General features: G+C 50.8%; 4 non-coding genes across 4 annotated transcripts; all 4 read right to left on the bottom strand.

The window, feature by feature from the left end:
- Window positions 1-2,433: 2,433 nt before the first annotated feature.
- Window positions 2,434-2,506, bottom strand: trnal-cag (transfer RNA leucine (anticodon CAG)). Its single transcript has one exon. It is a non-coding gene; the product is annotated as a tRNA-Leu (tRNA).
- Window positions 2,507-9,867: 7,361 nt separating this feature from the next.
- Window positions 9,868-9,940, bottom strand: trnal-cag (transfer RNA leucine (anticodon CAG)). Its single transcript has one exon. It is a non-coding gene; the product is annotated as a tRNA-Leu (tRNA).
- A 3,644-nt stretch (window positions 9,941-13,584) lies between these two features.
- trnam-cau (transfer RNA methionine (anticodon CAU)) lies at window positions 13,585-13,657 on the bottom strand. The gene has a single exon. It is a non-coding gene; the product is annotated as a tRNA-Met (tRNA).
- A 3,630-nt stretch (window positions 13,658-17,287) lies between these two features.
- Window positions 17,288-17,360, bottom strand: trnam-cau (transfer RNA methionine (anticodon CAU)). The gene has a single exon. It is a non-coding gene; the product is annotated as a tRNA-Met (tRNA).
- Between the last annotated feature and the right edge of the window lie 2,627 nt (window positions 17,361-19,987).

The following is a 19,987-nucleotide window of genomic DNA, read 5'->3' as shown; positions in this document are numbered from 1 at the left end:
GACACGCTGCCTACTGCGCTAAGAAGACACTTGCCAGCTTAGTAACTGGAAAATGTGACCAAATATGTTCGCTTCCGTGGCATCCAAAGCCAGAATGCAAAGATTGCAAAAATGCTCGAGCCAGGTAGGAGCCGAACCTGCAATCTTCTAATCCGTAGTCAGACGCGTTATCCATTGCGCCGCCGGCCCAGGCTGTGAAAAATAGCTGCGACATCAGGAAGTACACAAGACGGGCAGCATTGAAAGGCATGCGGCAGAGAATCACCAAAGATAGGCACCTCTGCCGCTTCCCTTCGATTGACAGGTGGGGAGCGGAGCAGTGCAGTCGAAAACAAAGCAAAGCAAAGTCGTCCTTAGGTGGTTGGTTGCACTCCGTCTTGAAGCAGTGCGCATTCTTTTGAAGTAAGTATGTGCGTGGTAAGTGGCAATTCGCTAAAGGCAGAGCTCATAATATGACGAGCAGTTTGCAGCTGAACATGTTGCAGCTGAGGCACAGGACAGTGCCTTCGCCGTTTTGCTTGAACACTTGCATGTGTGTGTCAGCAGGGAGTGCCTTTGAGCAGCAATGCATGTAAAGAGCCAGCACTTTCTTTCAGGCAAAGCCTCAGGCAATAGAAGTCATCTGTCCATCAGTCAGAAAGGGCTTTCGCCTGCTCCCTCTCGCTCGTGGCGGCTGCGACGTTGCGCTCAAGTCGCTTCCCTTGCGCAGGCTCGAGCTCTTCTCGGCGTCTTTCACCATATCCATGGCTTCCAGTCCTGCCCTTGCTCGCCTGCTATTGCTCAGTAACGTCGATTGGAGCAAAGCATTGAAAGTGTTCAGTGAGCAGGCCAACCTGAAGCAGGAGATTTCTGCTGGTCGTGGAATAGCGAGGAGGCAAGTGATAAGGGGCTAGTCAGATGCAAACTGGGAGCTAATGCCAGACGTGAATGGGGAATTAGCTCAAATGGTAGAGCGCTCGCTTTGCATGTGAGAGGTAGCGGGATCAATGCCCGCATTCTCCACTTTTCTTTTGGCTCGGGTAATTGTTCAGACGCAAGAGTTGTGTCAGGTGTGGTGTGAGCCCATCTGCTTCTGAAGGTCACCGCAGGCTGAGGGACATCAAATCCTTTGGTGTGCTGTCGCAGCAAAACTTTCCGATTTTTGCATGAATGCAGCTGAAATGAAAGAAGGAAAAACTTCTATGCAAGTATCAATGCCTTCTCTAAGGATCGAACTCAGGAACTTCAGATTATGAGACTGACACGCTGCCTACTGCGCTAAGAAGACACTTGCCAGCTTAGTAACTGGAAAATGTGACCAAATATGTTCGCTTCCGTGGCATCCAAAGCCAGAATGCAAAGATTGCAAAAATGCTCGAGCCAGGTAGGAGCCGAACCTGCAATCTTCTAATCCGTAGTCAGACGCGTTATCCATTGCGCCGCCGGCCCAGGCTGTGAAAAATAGCTGCGACATCAGGAAGTACACAAGACGGGCAGCATTGAAAGGCATGCGGCAGAGAATCACCAAAGATAGGCACCTCTGCCGCTTCCCTTCGATTGACAGGTGGGGAGCGGAGCAGTGCAGTCGAAAACAAAGCAAAGCAAAGTCGTCCTTAGGTGGTTGGTTGCACTCCGTCTTGAAGCAGTGCGCATTCTTTTGAAGTAAGTATGTGCGTGGTAAGTGGCAATTCGCTAAAGGCAGAGCTCATAATATGACGAGCAGTTTGCAGCTGAACATGTTGCAGCTGAGGCACAGGACAGTGCCTTCGCCGTTTTGCTTGAACACTTGCATGTGTGTGTCAGCAGGGAGTGCCTTTGAGCAGCAATGCATGTAAAGAGCCAGCACTTTCTTTCAGGCAAAGCCTCAGGCAATAGAAGTCATCTGTCCATCAGTCAGAAAGGGCTTTCGCCTGCTCCCTCTCGCTCGTGGCGGCTGCGACGTTGCGCTCAAGTCGCTTCCCTTGCGCAGGCTCGAGCTCTTCTCGGCGTCTTTCACCATATCCATGGCTTCCAGTCCTGCCCTTGCTCGCCTGCTATTGCTCAGTAACGTCGATTGGAGCAAAGCATTGAAAGTGTTCAGTGAGCAGGCCAACCTGAAGCAGGAGATTTCTGCTGGTCGTGGAATAGCGAGGAGGCAAGTGATAAGGGGCTAGTCAGATGCAAACTGGGAGCTAATGCCAGACGTGAATGGGGAATTAGCTCAAATGGTAGAGCGCTCGCTTTGCATGTGAGAGGTAGCGGGATCAATGCCCGCATTCTCCACTTTTCTTTTGGCTCGGGTAATTGTTCAGACGCAAGAGTTGTGTCAGGTGTGGTGTGAGCCCATCTGCTTCTGAAGGTCACCGCAGGCTGAGGGACATCAAATCCTTTGGTGTGCTGTCGCAGCAAAACTTTCCGATTTTTGCATGAATGCAGCTGAAATGAAAGAAGGAAAAACTTCTATGCAAGTATCAATGCCTTCTCTAAGGATCGAACTCAGGACCTTCAGATTCTGAGACTGACACGCTGCCTACTGCGCTAAGAAGACACTTGCCAGCTTAGTAACTGGAGAATGTGACCAACTATGTTCGCTTCCGTGGCATCCAAAGCCAGAATGCAAAGATTGCAAAAATGCTCGAGCCAGGTAGGAGCCGAACCTGCAATCTTCTAATCCGTAGTCAGACGCGTTATCCATTGCGCCGCCGGCCCAGGCTGTGAAAAATAGCTGCGACATCAGGAAGTACACAAGACGGGCAGCATTGAAAGGCATGCGGCAGAGAATCACCAAAGATAGGCACCTCTGCCGCTTCCCTTCGATTGACAGGTGGGGAGCGGAGCAGTGCAGTCGAAAACAAAGCAAAGCAAAGTCGTCCTTAGGTGGTTGGTTGCACTCCGTCTTGAAGCAGTGCGCATTCTTTTGAAGTAAGTATGTGCGTGGTAAGTGGCAATTCGCTAAAGGCAGAGCTCATAATATGACGAGCAGTTTGCAGCTGAACATGTTGCAGCTGAGGCACAGGACAGTGCCTTCGCCGTTTTGCTTGAACACTTGCATGTGTGTGTCAGCAGGGAGTGCCTTTGAGCAGCAATGCATGTAAAGAGCCAGCACTTTCTTTCAGGCAAAGCCTCAGGCAATAGAAGTCATCTGTCCATCAGTCAGAAAGGGCTTTCGCCTGCTCCCTCTCGCTCGTGGCGGCTGCGACGTTGCGCTCAAGTCGCTTCCCTTGCGCAGGCTCGAGCTCTTCTCGGCGTCTTTCACCATATCCATGGCTTCCAGTCCTGCCCTTGCTCGCCTGCTATTGCTCAGTAACGTCGATTGGAGCAAAGCATTGAAAGTGTTCAGTGAGCAGGCCAACCTGAAGCAGGAGATTTCTGCTGGTCGTGGAATAGCGAGGAGGCAAGTGATAAGGGGCTAGTCAGATGCAAACTGGGAGCTAATGCCAGACGTGAATGGGGAATTAGCTCAAATGGTAGAGCGCTCGCTTTGCATGTGAGAGGTAGCGGGATCAATGCCCGCATTCTCCACTTTTCTTTTGGCTCGGGTAATTGTTCAGACGCAAGAGTTGTGTCAGGTGTGGTGTGAGCCCATCTGCTTCTGAAGGTCACCGCAGGCTGAGGGACATCAAATCCTTTGGTGTGCTGTCGCAGCAAAACTTTCCGATTTTTGCATGAATGCAGCTGAAATGAAAGAAGGAAAAACTTCTATGCAAGTATCAACGCCTTCTCTAAGGATCGAACTCAGGAACTTCAGATTATGAGACTGACACGCTGCCTACTGCGCTAAGAAGACACTTGCCAGCTTAGTAACTGGAAAATGTGACCAACTATGTTCGCTTCCGTGGCATCCAAAGCCAGAATGCAAAGATTGCAAAAATGCTCGAGCCAGGTAGGAGCCGAACCTGCAATCTTCTAATCCGTAGTCAGACGCGTTATCCATTGCGCCGCCGGCCCAGGCTGTGAAAAATAGCTGCGACATCAGGAAGTACACAAGACGGGCAGCATTGAAAGGCATGCGGCAGAGAATCACCAAAGATAGGCACCTCTGCCGCTTCCCTTCGATTGACAGGTGGGGAGCGGAGCAGTGCAGTCGAAAACAAAGCAAAGCAAAGTCGTCCTTAGGTGGTTGGTTGCACTCCGTCTTGAAGCAGTGCGCATTCTTTTGAAGTAAGTATGTGCGTGGTAAGTGGCAATTCGCTAAAGGCAGAGCTCATAATATGACGAGCAGTTTGCAGCTGAACATGTTGCAGCTGAGGCACAGGACAGTGCCTTCGCCGTTTTGCTTGAACACTTGCATGTGTGTGTCAGCAGGGAGTGCCTTTGAGCAGCAATGCATGTAAAGAGCCAGCACTTTCTTTCAGGCAAAGCCTCAGGCAATAGAAGTCATCTGTCCATCAGTCAGAAAGGGCTTTCGCCTGCTCCCTCTCGCTCGTGGCGGCTGCGACGTTGCGCTCAAGTCGCTTCCCTTGCGCAGGCTCGAGCTCTTCTCGGCGTCTTTCACCATATCCATGGCTTCCAGTCCTGCCCTTGCTCGCCTGCTATTGCTCAGTAACGTCGATTGGAGCAAAGCATTGAAAGTGTTCAGTGAGCAGGCCAACCTGAAGCAGGAGATTTCTGCTGGTCGTGGAATAGCGAGGAGGCAAGTGATAAGGGGCTAGTCAGATGCAAACTGGGAGCTAATGCCAGACGTGAATGGGGAATTAGCTCAAATGGTAGAGCGCTCGCTTTGCATGTGAGAGGTAGCGGGATCAATGCCCGCATTCTCCACTTTTCTTTTGGCTCGGGTAATTGTTCAGACGCAAGAGTTGTGTCAGGTGTGGTGTGAGCCCATCTGCTTCTGAAGGTCACCGCAGGCTGAGGGACATCAAATCCTTTGGTGTGCTGTCGCAGCAAAACTTTCCGATTTTTGCATGAATGCAGCTGAAATGAAAGAAGGAAAAACTTCTATGCAAGTATCAACGCCTTCTCTAAGGATCGAACTCAGGACCTTCAGATTCTGAGACTGACACGCTGCCTACTGCGCTAAGAAGACACTTGCCAGCTTAGTAACTGGAGAATGTGACCAACTATGTTCGCTTCCGTGGCATCCAAAGCCAGAATGCAAAGATTGCAAAAATGCTCGAGCCAGGTAGGAGCCGAACCTGCAATCTTCTAATCCGTAGTCAGACGCGTTATCCATTGCGCCGCCGGCCCAGGCTGTGAAAAATAGCTGCGACATCAGGAAGTACACAAGACGGGCAGCATTGAAAGGCATGCGGCAGAGAATCACCAAAGATAGGCACCTCTGCCGCTTCCCTTCGATTGACAGGTGGGGAGCGGAGCAGTGCAGTCGAAAACAAAGCAAAGCAAAGTCGTCCTTAGGTGGTTGGTTGCACTCCGTCTTGAAGCAGTGCGCATTCTTTTGAAGTAAGTATGTGCGTGGTAAGTGGCAATTCGCTAAAGGCAGAGCTCATAATATGACGAGCAGTTTGCAGCTGAACATGTTGCAGCTGAGGCACAGGACAGTGCCTTCGCCGTTTTGCTTGAACACTTGCATGTGTGTGTCAGCAGGGAGTGCCTTTGAGCAGCAATGCATGTAAAGAGCCAGCACTTTCTTTCAGGCAAAGCCTCAGGCAATAGAAGTCATCTGTCCATCAGTCAGAAAGGGCTTTCGCCTGCTCCCTCTCGCTCGTGGCAGCTGCGACGTTGCGCTCAAGTCGCTTCCCTTGCGCAGGCTCGAGCTCTTCTCGGCGTCTTTCACCATATCCATGGCTTCCAGTCCTGCCCTTGCTCGCCTGCTATTGCTCAGTAACGTCGATTGGAGCAAAGCATTGAAAGTGTTCAGTGAGCAGGCCAACCTGAAGCAGGAGATTTCTGCTGGTCGTGGAATAGCGAGGAGGCAAGTGATAAGGGGCTAGTCAGATGCAAACTGGGAGCTAATGCCAGACGTGAATGGGGAATTAGCTCAAATGGTAGAGCGCTCGCTTTGCATGTGAGAGGTAGCGGGATCAATGCCCGCATTCTCCACTTTTCTTTTGGCTCGGGTAATTGTTCAGACGCAAGAGTTGTGTCAGGTGTGGTGTGAGCCCATCTGCTTCTGAAGGTCACCGCAGGCTGAGGGACATCAAATCCTTTGGTGTGCTGTCGCAGCAAAACTTTCCGATTTTTGCATGAATGCAGCTGAAATGAAAGAAGGAAAAACTTCTATGCAAGTATCAACGCCTTCTCTAAGGATCGAACTCAGGACCTTCAGATTCTGAGACTGACACGCTGCCTACTGCGCTAAGAAGACACTTGTCAGCTGAGTAACTGGAGAATGTGACCAACTATGTTCGCTTCCGTGGCATCCAAAGCCAGAATGCAAAGATTGCAAAAATGCTCGAGCCAGGTAGGAGCCGAACCTGCAATCTTCTAATCCGTAGTCAGACGCGTTATCCATTGCGCCGCCGGCCCAGGCTGTGAAAAATAGCTGCGACATCAGGAAGTACACAGGACGGGCAGCATTGAAAGGCATGCGGCAGAGAATCACCAAAGATAGGCACCTCTGCCGCTTCCCTTCGATTGACAGGTGGGGAGCGGAGCAGTGCAGTCGAAAACAAAGCAAAGCAAAGTCGTCCTTAGGTGGTTGGTTGCACTCCGTCTTGAAGCAGTGCGCATTCTTTTGAAGTAAGTATGTGCGTGGTAAGTGGCAATTCGCTAAAGGCAGAGCTCATAATATGACGAGCAGTTTGCAGCTGAACATGTTGCAGCTGAGGCACAGGACAGTGCCTTCGCCGTTTTGCTTGAACACTTGCATGTGTGTGTCAGCAGGGAGTGCCTTTGAGCAGCAATGCATGTAAAGAGCCAGCACTTTCTTTCAGGCAAAGCCTCAGGCAATAGAAGTCATCTGTCCATCAGTCAGAAAGGGCTCTCGCCTGCTCCCTCACGCTCGTGGCGGCTGCGACGTTGCGCTCAAGTCGCTTCCCTTGCGCAGGCTCGAGCTCTTCTCGGCATCTTTCACCATATCCATGGCTTCCAGTCCTGCCCTTGCTCGCCTGCTATTGCTCAGTAACGTCGATTGGAGCAAAGCATTGAAAGTGTTCAGTGAGCAGGCCAACCTGAAGCAGGAGATTTCTGCTGGTCGTGGAATAGCGAGGAGGCAAGTGATAAGGGGCTAGTCAGATGCAAACTGGGAGCTAATGCCAGACGTGAATGGGGAATTAGCTCAAATGGTAGAGTGCTCGCTTTGCATGTGCGAGGTAGCGGGATAAATGCCCGCATTCTCCACTTTTCTTTTGGCTCGGGTAATTGTTCAGACGCAAGAGTTGTGTCAGGTGTGGTGTGAGCCCATCTGCTTCTGAAGGTCACCGCAGGCTGAGGGACATCAAATCCTTTGGTGTGCTGTCGCAGCAAAACTTTCCGATTTTTGCATGAATGCAGCTGAAATGAAAGAAGGAAAAACTTCTATGCAAGTATCAACGCCTTCTCTAAGGATCGAACTCAGGACCTTCAGATTCTGAGACTGACACGCTGCCTACTGCGCTAAGAAGACACTTGCCAGCTTAGTAACTGGAGAATGTGACCAACTATGTTCGCTTCCGTGGCATCCAAAGCCAGAATGCAAAGATTGCAAAAATGCTCGAGCCAGGTAGGAGCCGAACCTGCAATCTTCTAATCCGTAGTCAGACGCGTTATCCATTGCGCCGCCGGCCCAGGCTGTGAAAAATAGCTGCGACATCAGGAAGTACACAGGACGGGCAGCATTGAAAGGCATGCGGCAGAGAATCACCAAAGATAGGCACCTCTGCCGCTTCCCTTCGATTGACAGGTGGGGAGCGGAGCAGTGCAGTCGAAAACAAAGCAAAGCAAAGTCGTCCTTAGGTGGTTGGTTGCACTCCGTCTTGAAGCAGTGCGCATTCTTTTGAAGTAAGTATGTGCGTGGTAAGTGGCAATTCGCTAAAGGCAGAGCTCATAATATGACGAGCAGTTTGCAGCTGAACATGTTGCAGCTGAGGCACAGGACAGTGCCTTCGCCGTTTTGCTTGAACACTTGCATGTGTGTGTCAGCAGGGAGTGCCTTTGAGCAGCAATGCATGTAAAGAGCCAGCACTTTCTTTCAGGCAAAGCCTCAGGCAATAGAAGTCATCTGTCCATCAGTCAGAAAGGGCTTTCGCCTGCTCCCTCTCGCTCGTGGCGGCTGCGACGTTGCGCTCAAGTCGCTTCCCTTGCGCAGGCTCGAGCTCTTCTCGGCATCTTTCACCATATCCATGGCTTCCAGTCCTGCCCTTGCTCGCCTGCTATTGCTCAGTAACGTCGATTGGAGCAAAGCATTGAAAGTGTTCAGTGAGCAGGCCAACCTGAAGCAGGAGATTTCTGCTGGTCGTGGAATAGCGAGGAGGCAAGTGATAAGGGGCTAGTCAGATGCAAACTGGGAGCTAATGCCAGACGTGAATGGGGAATTAGCTCAAATGGTAGAGCGCTCGCTTTGCATGTGAGAGGTAGCGGGATCAATGCCCGCATTCTCCACTTTTCTTTTGGCTCGGGTAATTGTTCAGACGCAAGAGTTGTGTCAGGTGTGGTGTGAGCCCATCTGCTTCTGAAGGTCACCGCAGGCTGAGGGACATCAAATCCTTTGGTGTGCTGTCGCAGCAAAACTTTCCGATTTTTGCATGAATGCAGCTGAAATGAAAGAAGGAAAAACTTCTATGCAAGTATCAATGCCTTCTCTAAGGATCGAACTCAGGAACTTCAGATTATGAGACTGACACACTGCCTACTGCGCTAAGAAGACACTTGCCAGCTTAGTAACTGGAAAATGTGACCAAATATGTTCGCTTCCGTGGCATCCAAAGCCAGAATGCAAAGATTGCAAAAATGCTCGAGCCAGGTAGGAGCCGAACCTGCAATCTTCTAATCCGTAGTCAGACGCGTTATCCATTGCGCCGCCGGCCCAGGCTGTGAAAAATAGCTGCGACATCAGGAAGTACACAAGACGGGCAGCATTGAAAGGCATGCGGCAGAGAATCACCAAAGATAGGCACCTCTGCCGCTTCCCTTCGATTGACAGGTGGGGAGCGGAGCAGTGCAGTCGAAAACAAAGCAAAGCAAAGTCGTCCTTAGGTGGTTGGTTGCACTCCGTCTTGAAGCAGTGCGCATTCTTTTGAAGTAAGTATGTGCGTGGTAAGTGGCAATTCGCTAAAGGCAGAGCTCATAATATGACGAGCAGTTTGCAGCTGAACATGTTGCAGCTGAGGCACAGGACAGTGCCTTCGCCGTTTTGCTTGAACACTTGCATGTGTGTGTCAGCAGGGAGTGCCTTTGAGCAGCAATGCATGTAAAGAGCCAGCACTTTCTTTCAGGCAAAGCCTCAGGCAATAGAAGTCATCTGTCCATCAGTCAGAAAGGGCTTTCGCCTGCTCCCTCTCGCTCGTGGCGGCTGCGACGTTGCGCTCAAGTCGCTTCCCTTGCGCAGGCTCGAGCTCTTCTCGGCGTCTTTCACCATATCCATGGCTTCCAGTCCTGCCCTTGCTCGCCTGCTATTGCTCAGTAACGTCGATTGGAGCAAAGCATTGAAAGTGTTCAGTGAGCAGGCCAACCTGAAGCAGGAGATTTCTGCTGGTCGTGGAATAGCGAGGAGGCAAGTGATAAGGGGCTAGTCAGATGCAAACTGGGAGCTAATGCCAGACGTGAATGGGGAATTAGCTCAAATGGTAGAGCGCTCGCTTTGCATGTGAGAGGTAGCGGGATCAATGCCCGCATTCTCCACTTTTCTTTTGGCTCGGGTAATTGTTCAGACGCAAGAGTTGTGTCAGGTGTGGTGTGAGCCCATCTGCTTCTGAAGGTCACCGCAGGCTGAGGGACATCAAATCCTTTGGTGTGCTGTCGCAGCAAAACTTTCCGATTTTTGCATGAATGCAGCTGAAATGAAAGAAGGAAAAACTTCTATGCAAGTATCAATGCCTTCTCTAAGGATCGAACTCAGGACCTTCAGATTCTGAGACTGACACGCTGCCTACTGCGCTAAGAAGACACTTGCCAGCTTAGTAACTGGAGAATGTGACCAACTATGTTCGCTTCCGTGGCATCCAAAGCCAGAATGCAAAGATTGCAAAAATGCTCGAGCCAGGTAGGAGCCGAACCTGCAATCTTCTAATCCGTAGTCAGACGCGTTATCCATTGCGCCGCCGGCCCAGGCTGTGAAAAATAGCTGCGACATCAGGAAGTACACAAGACGGGCAGCATTGAAAGGCATGCGGCAGAGAATCACCAAAGATAGGCACCTCTGCCGCTTCCCTTCGATTGACAGGTGGGGAGCGGAGCAGTGCAGTCGAAAACAAAGCAAAGCAAAGTCGTCCTTAGGTGGTTGGTTGCACTCCGTCTTGAAGCAGTGCGCATTCTTTTGAAGTAAGTATGTGCGTGGTAAGTGGCAATTCGCTAAAGGCAGAGCTCATAATATGACGAGCAGTTTGCAGCTGAACATGTTGCAGCTGAGGCACAGGACAGTGCCTTCGCCGTTTTGCTTGAACACTTGCATGTGTGTGTCAGCAGGGAGTGCCTTTGAGCAGCAATGCATGTAAAGAGCCAGCACTTTCTTTCAGGCAAAGCCTCAGGCAATAGAAGTCATCTGTCCATCAGTCAGAAAGGGCTTTCGCCTGCTCCCTCTCGCTCGTGGCGGCTGCGACGTTGCGCTCAAGTCGCTTCCCTTGCGCAGGCTCGAGCTCTTCTCGGCGTCTTTCACCATATCCATGGCTTCCAGTCCTGCCCTTGCTCGCCTGCTATTGCTCAGTAACGTCGATTGGAGCAAAGCATTGAAAGTGTTCAGTGAGCAGGCCAACCTGAAGCAGGAGATTTCTGCTGGTCGTGGAATAGCGAGGAGGCAAGTGATAAGGGGCTAGTCAGATGCAAACTGGGAGCTAATGCCAGACGTGAATGGGGAATTAGCTCAAATGGTAGAGCGCTCGCTTTGCATGTGAGAGGTAGCGGGATCAATGCCCGCATTCTCCACTTTTCTTTTGGCTCGGGTAATTGTTCAGACGCAAGAGTTGTGTCAGGTGTGGTGTGAGCCCATCTGCTTCTGAAGGTCACCGCAGGCTGAGGGACATCAAATCCTTTGGTGTGCTGTCGCAGCAAAACTTTCCGATTTTTGCATGAATGCAGCTGAAATGAAAGAAGGAAAAACTTCTATGCAAGTATCAACGCCTTCTCTAAGGATCGAACTCAGGAACTTCAGATTATGAGACTGACACGCTGCCTACTGCGCTAAGAAGACACTTGCCAGCTTAGTAACTGGAAAATGTGACCAACTATGTTCGCTTCCGTGGCATCCAAAGCCAGAATGCAAAGATTGCAAAAATGCTCGAGCCAGGTAGGAGCCGAACCTGCAATCTTCTAATCCGTAGTCAGACGCGTTATCCATTGCGCCGCCGGCCCAGGCTGTGAAAAATAGCTGCGACATCAGGAAGTACACAAGACGGGCAGCATTGAAAGGCATGCGGCAGAGAATCACCAAAGATAGGCACCTCTGCCGCTTCCCTTCGATTGACAGGTGGGGAGCGGAGCAGTGCAGTCGAAAACAAAGCAAAGCAAAGTCGTCCTTAGGTGGTTGGTTGCACTCCGTCTTGAAGCAGTGCGCATTCTTTTGAAGTAAGTATGTGCGTGGTAAGTGGCAATTCGCTAAAGGCAGAGCTCATAATATGACGAGCAGTTTGCAGCTGAACATGTTGCAGCTGAGGCACAGGACAGTGCCTTCGCCGTTTTGCTTGAACACTTGCATGTGTGTGTCAGCAGGGAGTGCCTTTGAGCAGCAATGCATGTAAAGAGCCAGCACTTTCTTTCAGGCAAAGCCTCAGGCAATAGAAGTCATCTGTCCATCAGTCAGAAAGGGCTTTCGCCTGCTCCCTCTCGCTCGTGGCGGCTGCGACGTTGCGCTCAAGTCGCTTCCCTTGCGCAGGCTCGAGCTCTTCTCGGCGTCTTTCACCATATCCATGGCTTCCAGTCCTGCCCTTGCTCGCCTGCTATTGCTCAGTAACGTCGATTGGAGCAAAGCATTGAAAGTGTTCAGTGAGCAGGCCAACCTGAAGCAGGAGATTTCTGCTGGTCGTGGAATAGCGAGGAGGCAAGTGATAAGGGGCTAGTCAGATGCAAACTGGGAGCTAATGCCAGACGTGAATGGGGAATTAGCTCAAATGGTAGAGCGCTCGCTTTGCATGTGAGAGGTAGCGGGATCAATGCCCGCATTCTCCACTTTTCTTTTGGCTCGGGTAATTGTTCAGACGCAAGAGTTGTGTCAGGTGTGGTGTGAGCCCATCTGCTTCTGAAGGTCACCGCAGGCTGAGGGACATCAAATCCTTTGGTGTGCTGTCGCAGCAAAACTTTCCGATTTTTGCATGAATGCAGCTGAAATGAAAGAAGGAAAAACTTCTATGCAAGTATCAACGCCTTCTCTAAGGATCGAACTCAGGACCTTCAGATTCTGAGACTGACACGCTGCCTACTGCGCTAAGAAGACACTTGCCAGCTTAGTAACTGGAGAATGTGACCAACTATGTTCGCTTCCGTGGCATCCAAAGCCAGAATGCAAAGATTGCAAAAATGCTCGAGCCAGGTAGGAGCCGAACCTGCAATCTTCTAATCCGTAGTCAGACGCGTTATCCATTGCGCCGCCGGCCCAGGCTGTGAAAAATAGCTGCGACATCAGGAAGTACACAAGACGGGCAGCATTGAAAGGCATGCGGCAGAGAATCACCAAAGATAGGCACCTCTGCCGCTTCCCTTCGATTGACAGGTGGGGAGCGGAGCAGTGCAGTCGAAAACAAAGCAAAGCAAAGTCGTCCTTAGGTGGTTGGTTGCACTCCGTCTTGAAGCAGTGCGCATTCTTTTGAAGTAAGTATGTGCGTGGTAAGTGGCAATTCGCTAAAGGCAGAGCTCATAATATGACGAGCAGTTTGCAGCTGAACATGTTGCAGCTGAGGCACAGGACAGTGCCTTCGCCGTTTTGCTTGAACACTTGCATGTGTGTGTCAGCAGGGAGTGCCTTTGAGCAGCAATGCATGTAAAGAGCCAGCACTTTCTTTCAGGCAAAGCCTCAGGCAATAGAAGTCATCTGTCCATCAGTCAGAAAGGGCTTTCGCCTGCTCCCTCTCGCTCGTGGCAGCTGCGACGTTGCGCTCAAGTCGCTTCCCTTGCGCAGGCTCGAGCTCTTCTCGGCGTCTTTCACCATATCCATGGCTTCCAGTCCTGCCCTTGCTCGCCTGCTATTGCTCAGTAACGTCGATTGGAGCAAAGCATTGAAAGTGTTCAGTGAGCAGGCCAACCTGAAGCAGGAGATTTCTGCTGGTCGTGGAATAGCGAGGAGGCAAGTGATAAGGGGCTAGTCAGATGCAAACTGGGAGCTAATGCCAGACGTGAATGGGGAATTAGCTCAAATGGTAGAGCGCTCGCTTTGCATGTGAGAGGTAGCGGGATCAATGCCCGCATTCTCCACTTTTCTTTTGGCTCGGGTAATTGTTCAGACGCAAGAGTTGTGTCAGGTGTGGTGTGAGCCCATCTGCTTCTGAAGGTCACCGCAGGCTGAGGGACATCAAATCCTTTGGTGTGCTGTCGCAGCAAAACTTTCCGATTTTTGCATGAATGCAGCTGAAATGAAAGAAGGAAAAACTTCTATGCAAGTATCAACGCCTTCTCTAAGGATCGAACTCAGGACCTTCAGATTATGAGACTGACACGCTGCCTACTGCGCTAAGAAGACACTTGTCAGCTGAGTAACTGGAGAATGTGACCAACTATGTTCGCTTCCGTGGCATCCAAAGCCAGAATGCAAAGATTGCAAAAATGCTCGAGCCAGGTAGGAGCCGAACCTGCAATCTTCTAATCCGTAGTCAGACGCGTTATCCATTGCGCCGCCGGCCCAGGCTGTGAAAAATAGCTGCGACATCAGGAAGTACACAGGACGGGCAGCATTGAAAGGCATGCGGCAGAGAATCACCAAAGATAGGCACCTCTGCCGCTTCCCTTCGATTGACAGGTGGGGAGCGGAGCAGTGCAGTCGAAAACAAAGCAAAGCAAAGTCGTCCTTAGGTGGTTGGTTGCACTCCGTCTTGAAGCAGTGCGCATTCTTTTGAAGTAAGTATGTGCGTGGTAAGTGGCAATTCGCTAAAGGCAGAGCTCATAATATGACGAGCAGTTTGCAGCTGAACATGTTGCAGCTGAGGCACAGGACAGTGCCTTCGCCGTTTTGCTTGAACACTTGCATGTGTGTGTCAGCAGGGAGTGCCTTTGAGCAGCAATGCATGTAAAGAGCCAGCACTTTCTTTCAGGCAAAGCCTCAGGCAATAGAAGTCATCTGTCCATCAGTCAGAAAGGGCTTTCGCCTGCTCCCTCTCGCTCGTGGCGGCTGCGACGTTGCGCTCAAGTCGCTTCCCTTGCGCAGGCTCGAGCTCTTCTCGGCATCTTTCACCATATCCATGGCTTCCAGTCCTGCCCTTGCTCGCCTGCTATTGCTCAGTAACGTCGATTGGAGCAAAGCATTGAAAGTGTTCAGTGAGCAGGCCAACCTGAAGCAGGAGATTTCTGCTGGTCGTGGAATAGCGAGGAGGCAAGTGATAAGGGGCTAGTCAGATGCAAACTGGGAGCTAATGCCAGATGTGAATGGGGAATTAGCTCAAATGGTAGAGCGCTCGCTTTGCATGTGAGAGGTAGCGGGATCAATGCCCGCATTCTCCACTTTTCTTTTGGCTCGGGTAATTGTTCAGACGCAAGAGTTGTGTCAGGTGTGGTGTGAGCCCATCTGCTTCTGAAGGTCACCGCAGGCTGAGGGACATCAAATCCTTTGGTGTGCTGTCGCAGCAAAACTTTCCGATTTTTGCATGAATGCAGCTGAAATGAAAGAAGGAAAAACTTCTATGCAAGTATCAATGCCTTCTCTAAGGATCGAACTCAGGAACTTCAGATTATGAGACTGACACGCTGCCTACTGCGCTAAGAAGACACTTGCCAGCTTAGTAACTGGAGAATGTGACCAACTATGTTCGCTTCCGTGGCATCCAAAGCCAGAATGCAAAGATTGCAAAAATGCTCGAGCCAGGTAGGAGCCGAACCTGCAATCTTCTAATCCGTAGTCAGACGCGTTATCCATTGCGCCGCCGGCCCAGGCTGTGAAAAATAGCTGCGACATCAGGAAGTACACAAGACGGGCAGCATTGAAAGGCATGCGGCAGAGAATCACCAAAGATAGGCACCTCTGCCGCTTCCCTTCGATTGACAGGTGGGGAGCGGAGCAGTGCAGTCGAAAACAAAGCAAAGCAAAGTCGTCCTTAGGTGGTTGGTTGCACTCCGTCTTGAAGCAGTGCGCATTCTTTTGAAGTAAGTATGTGCGTGGTAAGTGGCAATTCGCTAAAGGCAGAGCTCATAATATGACGAGCAGTTTGCAGCTGAACATGTTGCAGCTGAGGCACAGGACAGTGCCTTCGCCGTTTTGCTTGAACACTTGCATGTGTGTGTCAGCAGGGAGTGCCTTTGAGCAGCAATGCATGTAAAGAGCCAGCACTTTCTTTCAGGCAAAGCCTCAGGCAATAGAAGTCATCTGTCCATCAGTCAGAAAGGGCTCTCGCCTGCTCCCTCACGCTCGTGGCGGCTGCGACGTTGCGCTCAAGTCGCTTCCCTTGCGCAGGCTCGAGCTCTTCTCGGCATCTTTCACCATATCCATGGCTTCCAGTCCTGCCCTTGCTCGCCTGCTATTGCTCAGTAACGTCGATTGGAGCAAAGCATTGAAAGTGTTCAGTGAGCAGGCCAACCTGAAGCAGGAGATTTCTGCTGGTCGTGGAATAGCGAGGAGGCAAGTGATAAGGGGCTAGTCAGATGCAAACTGGGAGCTAATGCCAGACGTGAATGGGGAATTAGCTCAAATGGTAGAGCGCTCGCTTTGCATGTGAGAGGTAGCGGGATCAATGCCCGCATTCTCCACTTTTCTTTTGGCTCGGGTAATTGTTCAGACGCAAGAGTTGTGTCAGGTGTGGTGTGAGCCCATCTGCTTCTGAAGGTCACCGCAGGCTGAGGGACATCAAATCCTTTGGTGTGCTGTCGCAGCAAAACTTTCCGATTTTTGCATGAATGCAGCTGAAATGAAAGAAGGAAAAACTTCTATGCAAGTATCAATGCCTTCTCTAAGGATCGAACTCAGGAACTTCAGATTATGAGACTGACACGCTGCCTACTGCGCTAAGAAGACACTTGCCAGCTTAGTTACTGGAAAATGTGACCAACTATGTTCGCTTCCGTGGCATCCAAAGCCAGAATGCAAAGATTGCAAAAATGCTCGAGCCAGGTAGGAGCCGAACCTGCAATCTTCTAATCCGTAGTCAGACGCGTTATCCATTGCGCCGCCGGCCCAGGCTGTGAAAAATAGCTGCGACATCAGGAAGTACACAAGACGGGCAGCATTGAAAGGCATGCGGCAGAGAATCACCAAAGATAGGCACCTCTGCCGCTTCCCTTCGATTGACAGGTGGGGAGCGGAGCAGTGCAGTCGAAAACAAAGCAAAGCAAAGTCGTCCTTAGGTGGTTGGTTGCACTCCGTCTTGAAGCAGTGCGCATTCTTTTGAAGTAAGTATGTGCGTGGTAAAAGGCAGAGCTCATAATATGACGAGCAGTTTGCAGCTGAACATGTTGCAGCTGAGGCACAGGACAGTGCCTTCGCCGTTTTGCTTGAACACTTGCATGTGTGTGTCAGCAGGGAGTGCCTTTGAGCAGCAATGCATGTAAAGAGCCAGCACTTTCTTTCAGGCAAAGCCTCAGGCAATAGAAGTCATCTGTCCATCAGTCAGAAAGGGCTTTCGCCTGCTCCCTCTCGCTCGTGGCAGCTGCGACGTTGCGCTCAAGTCGCTTCCCTTGCGCAGGCTCGAGCTCTTCTCGGCGTCTTTCACCATATCCATGGCTTCCAGTCCTGCCCTTGCTCGCCTGCTATTGCTCAGTAACGTCGATTGGAGCAAAGCATTGAAAGTGTTCAGTGAGCAGGCCAACCTGAAGCAGGAGATTTCTGCTGGTCGTGGAATAGCGAGGAGGCAAGTGATAAGGGGCTAGTCAGATGCAAACTGGGAGCTAATGCCAGACGTGAATGGGGAATTAGCTCAAATGGTAGAGCGCTCGCTTTGCATGTGAGAGGTAGCGGGATCAATGCCCGCATTCTCCACTTTTCTTTTGGCTCGGGTAATTGTTCAGACGCAAGAGTTGTGTCAGGTGTGGTGTGAGCCCATCTGCTTCTGAAGGTCACCGCAGGCTGAGGGACATCAAATCCTTTGGTGTGCTGTCGCAGCAAAACTTTCCGATTTTTGCATGAATGCAGCTGAAATGAAAGAAGGAAAAAGTTCTATGCAAGTATCAACGCCTTCTCTAAGGATCGAACTCAGGACCTTCAGATTATGAGACTGACACGCTGCCTACTGCGCTAAGAAGACACTTGTCAGCTGAGTAACTGGAGAATGTGACCAACTATGTTCGCTTCCGTGGCATCCAAAGCCAGAATGCAAAGATTGCAAAAATGCTCGAGCCAGGTAGGAGCCGAACCTGCAATCTTCTAATCCGTAGTCAGACGCGTTATCCATTGCGCCGCCGGCCCAGGCTGTGAAAAATAGCTGCGACATCAGGAAGTACACAAGACGGGCAGCATTGAAAGGCATGCGGCAGAGAATCACCAAAGATAGGCACCTCTGCCGCTTCCCTTCGATTGACAGGTGGGGAGCGGAGCAGTGCAGTCGAAAACAAAGCAAAGCAAAGTCGTCCTTAGGTGGTTGGTTGCACTCCGTCTTGAAGCAGTGCGCATTCTTTTGAAGTAAGTATGTGCGTGGTAAGTGGCAATTCGCTAAAGGCAGAGCTCATAATATGACGAGCAGTTTGCAGCTGAACATGTTGCAGCTGAGGCACAGGACAGTGCCTTCGCCGTTTTGCTTGAACACTTGCATGTGTGTGTCAGCAGGGAGTGCCTTTGAGCAGCAATGCATGTAAAGAGCCAGCACTTTCTTTCAGGCAAAGCCTCAGGCAATAGAAGTCATCTGTCCATCAGTCAGAAAGGGCTTTCGCCTGCTCCCTCTCGCTCGTGGCGGCTGCGACGTTGCGCTCAAGTCGCTTCCCTTGCGCAGGCTCGAGCTCTTCTCGGCATCTTTCACCATATCCATGGCTTCCAGTCCTGCCCTTGCTCGCCTGCTATTGCTCAGTAACGTCGATTGGAGCAAAGCATTGAAAGTGTTCAGTGAGCAGGCCAACCTGAAGCAGGAGATTTCTGCTGGTCGTGGAATAGCGAGGAGGCAAGTGATAAGGGGCTAGTCAGATGCAAACTGGGAGCTAATGCCAGACGTGAATGGGGAATTAGCTCAAATGGTAGAGCGCTCGCTTTGCATGTGAGAGGTAGCGGGATCAATGCCCGCATTCTCCACTTTTCTTTTGGCTCGGGTAATTGTTCAGACGCAAGAGTTGTGTCAGGTGTGGTGTGAGCCCATCTGCTTCTGAAGGTCACCGCAGGCTGAGGGACATCAAATCCTTTGGTGTGCTGTCGCAGCAAAACTTTCCGATTTTTGCATGAATGCAGCTGAAATGAAAGAAGGAAAAACTTCTATGCAAGTATCAATGCCTTCTCTAAGGATCGAACTCAGGAACTTCAGATTATGAGACTGACACGCTGCCTACTGCGCTAAGAAGACACTTGCCAGCTTAGTAACTGGAAAATGTGACCAAATATGTTCGCTTCCGTGGCATCCAAAGCCAGAATGCAAAGATTGCAAAAATGCTCGAGCCAGGTAGGAGCCGAACCTGCAATCTTCTAATCCGTAGTCAGACGCGTTATCCATTGCGCCGCCGGCCCAGGCTGTGAAAAATAGCTGCGACATCAGGAAGTACACAAGACGGGCAGCATTGAAAGGCATGCGGCAGAGAATCACCAAAGATAGGCACCTCTGCCGCTTCCCTTCGATTGACAGGTGGGGAGCGGAGCAGTGCAGTCGAAAACAAAGCAAAGCAAAGTCGTCCTTAGGTGGTTGGTTGCACTCCGTCTTGAAGCAGTGCGCATTCTTTTGAAGTAAGTATGTGCGTGGTAAGTGGCAATTCGCTAAAGGCAGAGCTCATAATATGACGAGCAGTTTGCAGCTGAACATGTTGCAGCTGAGGCACAGGACAGTGCCTTCGCCGTTTTGCTTGAACACTTGCATGTGTGTGTCAGCAGGGAGTGCCTTTGAGCAGCAATGCATGTAAAGAGCCAGCACTTTCTTTCAGGCAAAGCCTCAGGCAATAGAAGTCATCTGTCCATCAGTCAGAAAGGGCTTTCGCCTGCTCCCTCTCGCTCGTGGCGGCTGCGACGTTGCGCTCAAGTCGCTTCCCTTGCGCAGGCTCGAGCTCTTCTCGGCATCTTTCACCATATCCATGGCTTCCAGTCCTGCCCTTGCTCGCCTGCTATTGCTCAGTAACGTCGATTGGAGCAAAGCATTGAAAGTGTTCAGTGAGCAGGCCAACCTGAAGCAGGAGATTTCTGCTGGTCGTGGAATAGCGAGGAGGCAAGTGATAAGGGGCTAGTCAGATGCAAACTGGGAGCTAATGCCAGACGTGAATGGGGAATTAGCTCAAATGGTAGAGCGCTCGCTTTGCATGTGAGAGGTAGCGGGATCAATGCCCGCATTCTCCACTTTTCTTTTGGCTCGGGTAATTGTTCAGACGCAAGAGTTGTGTCAGGTGTGGTGTGAGCCCATCTGCTTCTGAAGGTCACCGCAGGCTGAGGGACATCAAATCCTTTGGTGTGCTGTCGCAGCAAAACTTTCCGATTTTTGCATGAATGCAGCTGAAATGAAAGAAGGAAAAACTTCTATGCAAGTATCAATGCCTTCTCTAAGGATCGAACTCAGGAACTTCAGATTATGAGACTGACACGCTGCCTACTGCGCTAAGAAGACACTTGCCAGCTTAGTAACTGGAAAATGTGACCAAATATGTTCGCTTCCGTGGCATCCAAAGCCAGAATGCAAAGATTGCAAAAATGCTCGAGCCAGGTAGGAGCCGAACCTGCAATCTTCTAATCCGTAGTCAGACGCGTTATCCATTG

This window comes from Pristiophorus japonicus, chromosome 1 (assembly GCF_044704955.1).
Source record: "Pristiophorus japonicus isolate sPriJap1 chromosome 1, sPriJap1.hap1, whole genome shotgun sequence".
NCBI classification, from domain to species: domain Eukaryota; kingdom Metazoa; phylum Chordata; class Chondrichthyes; family Pristiophoridae; genus Pristiophorus; species Pristiophorus japonicus.
This window is presented reverse-complemented; position numbering and strand designations above follow the sequence as displayed.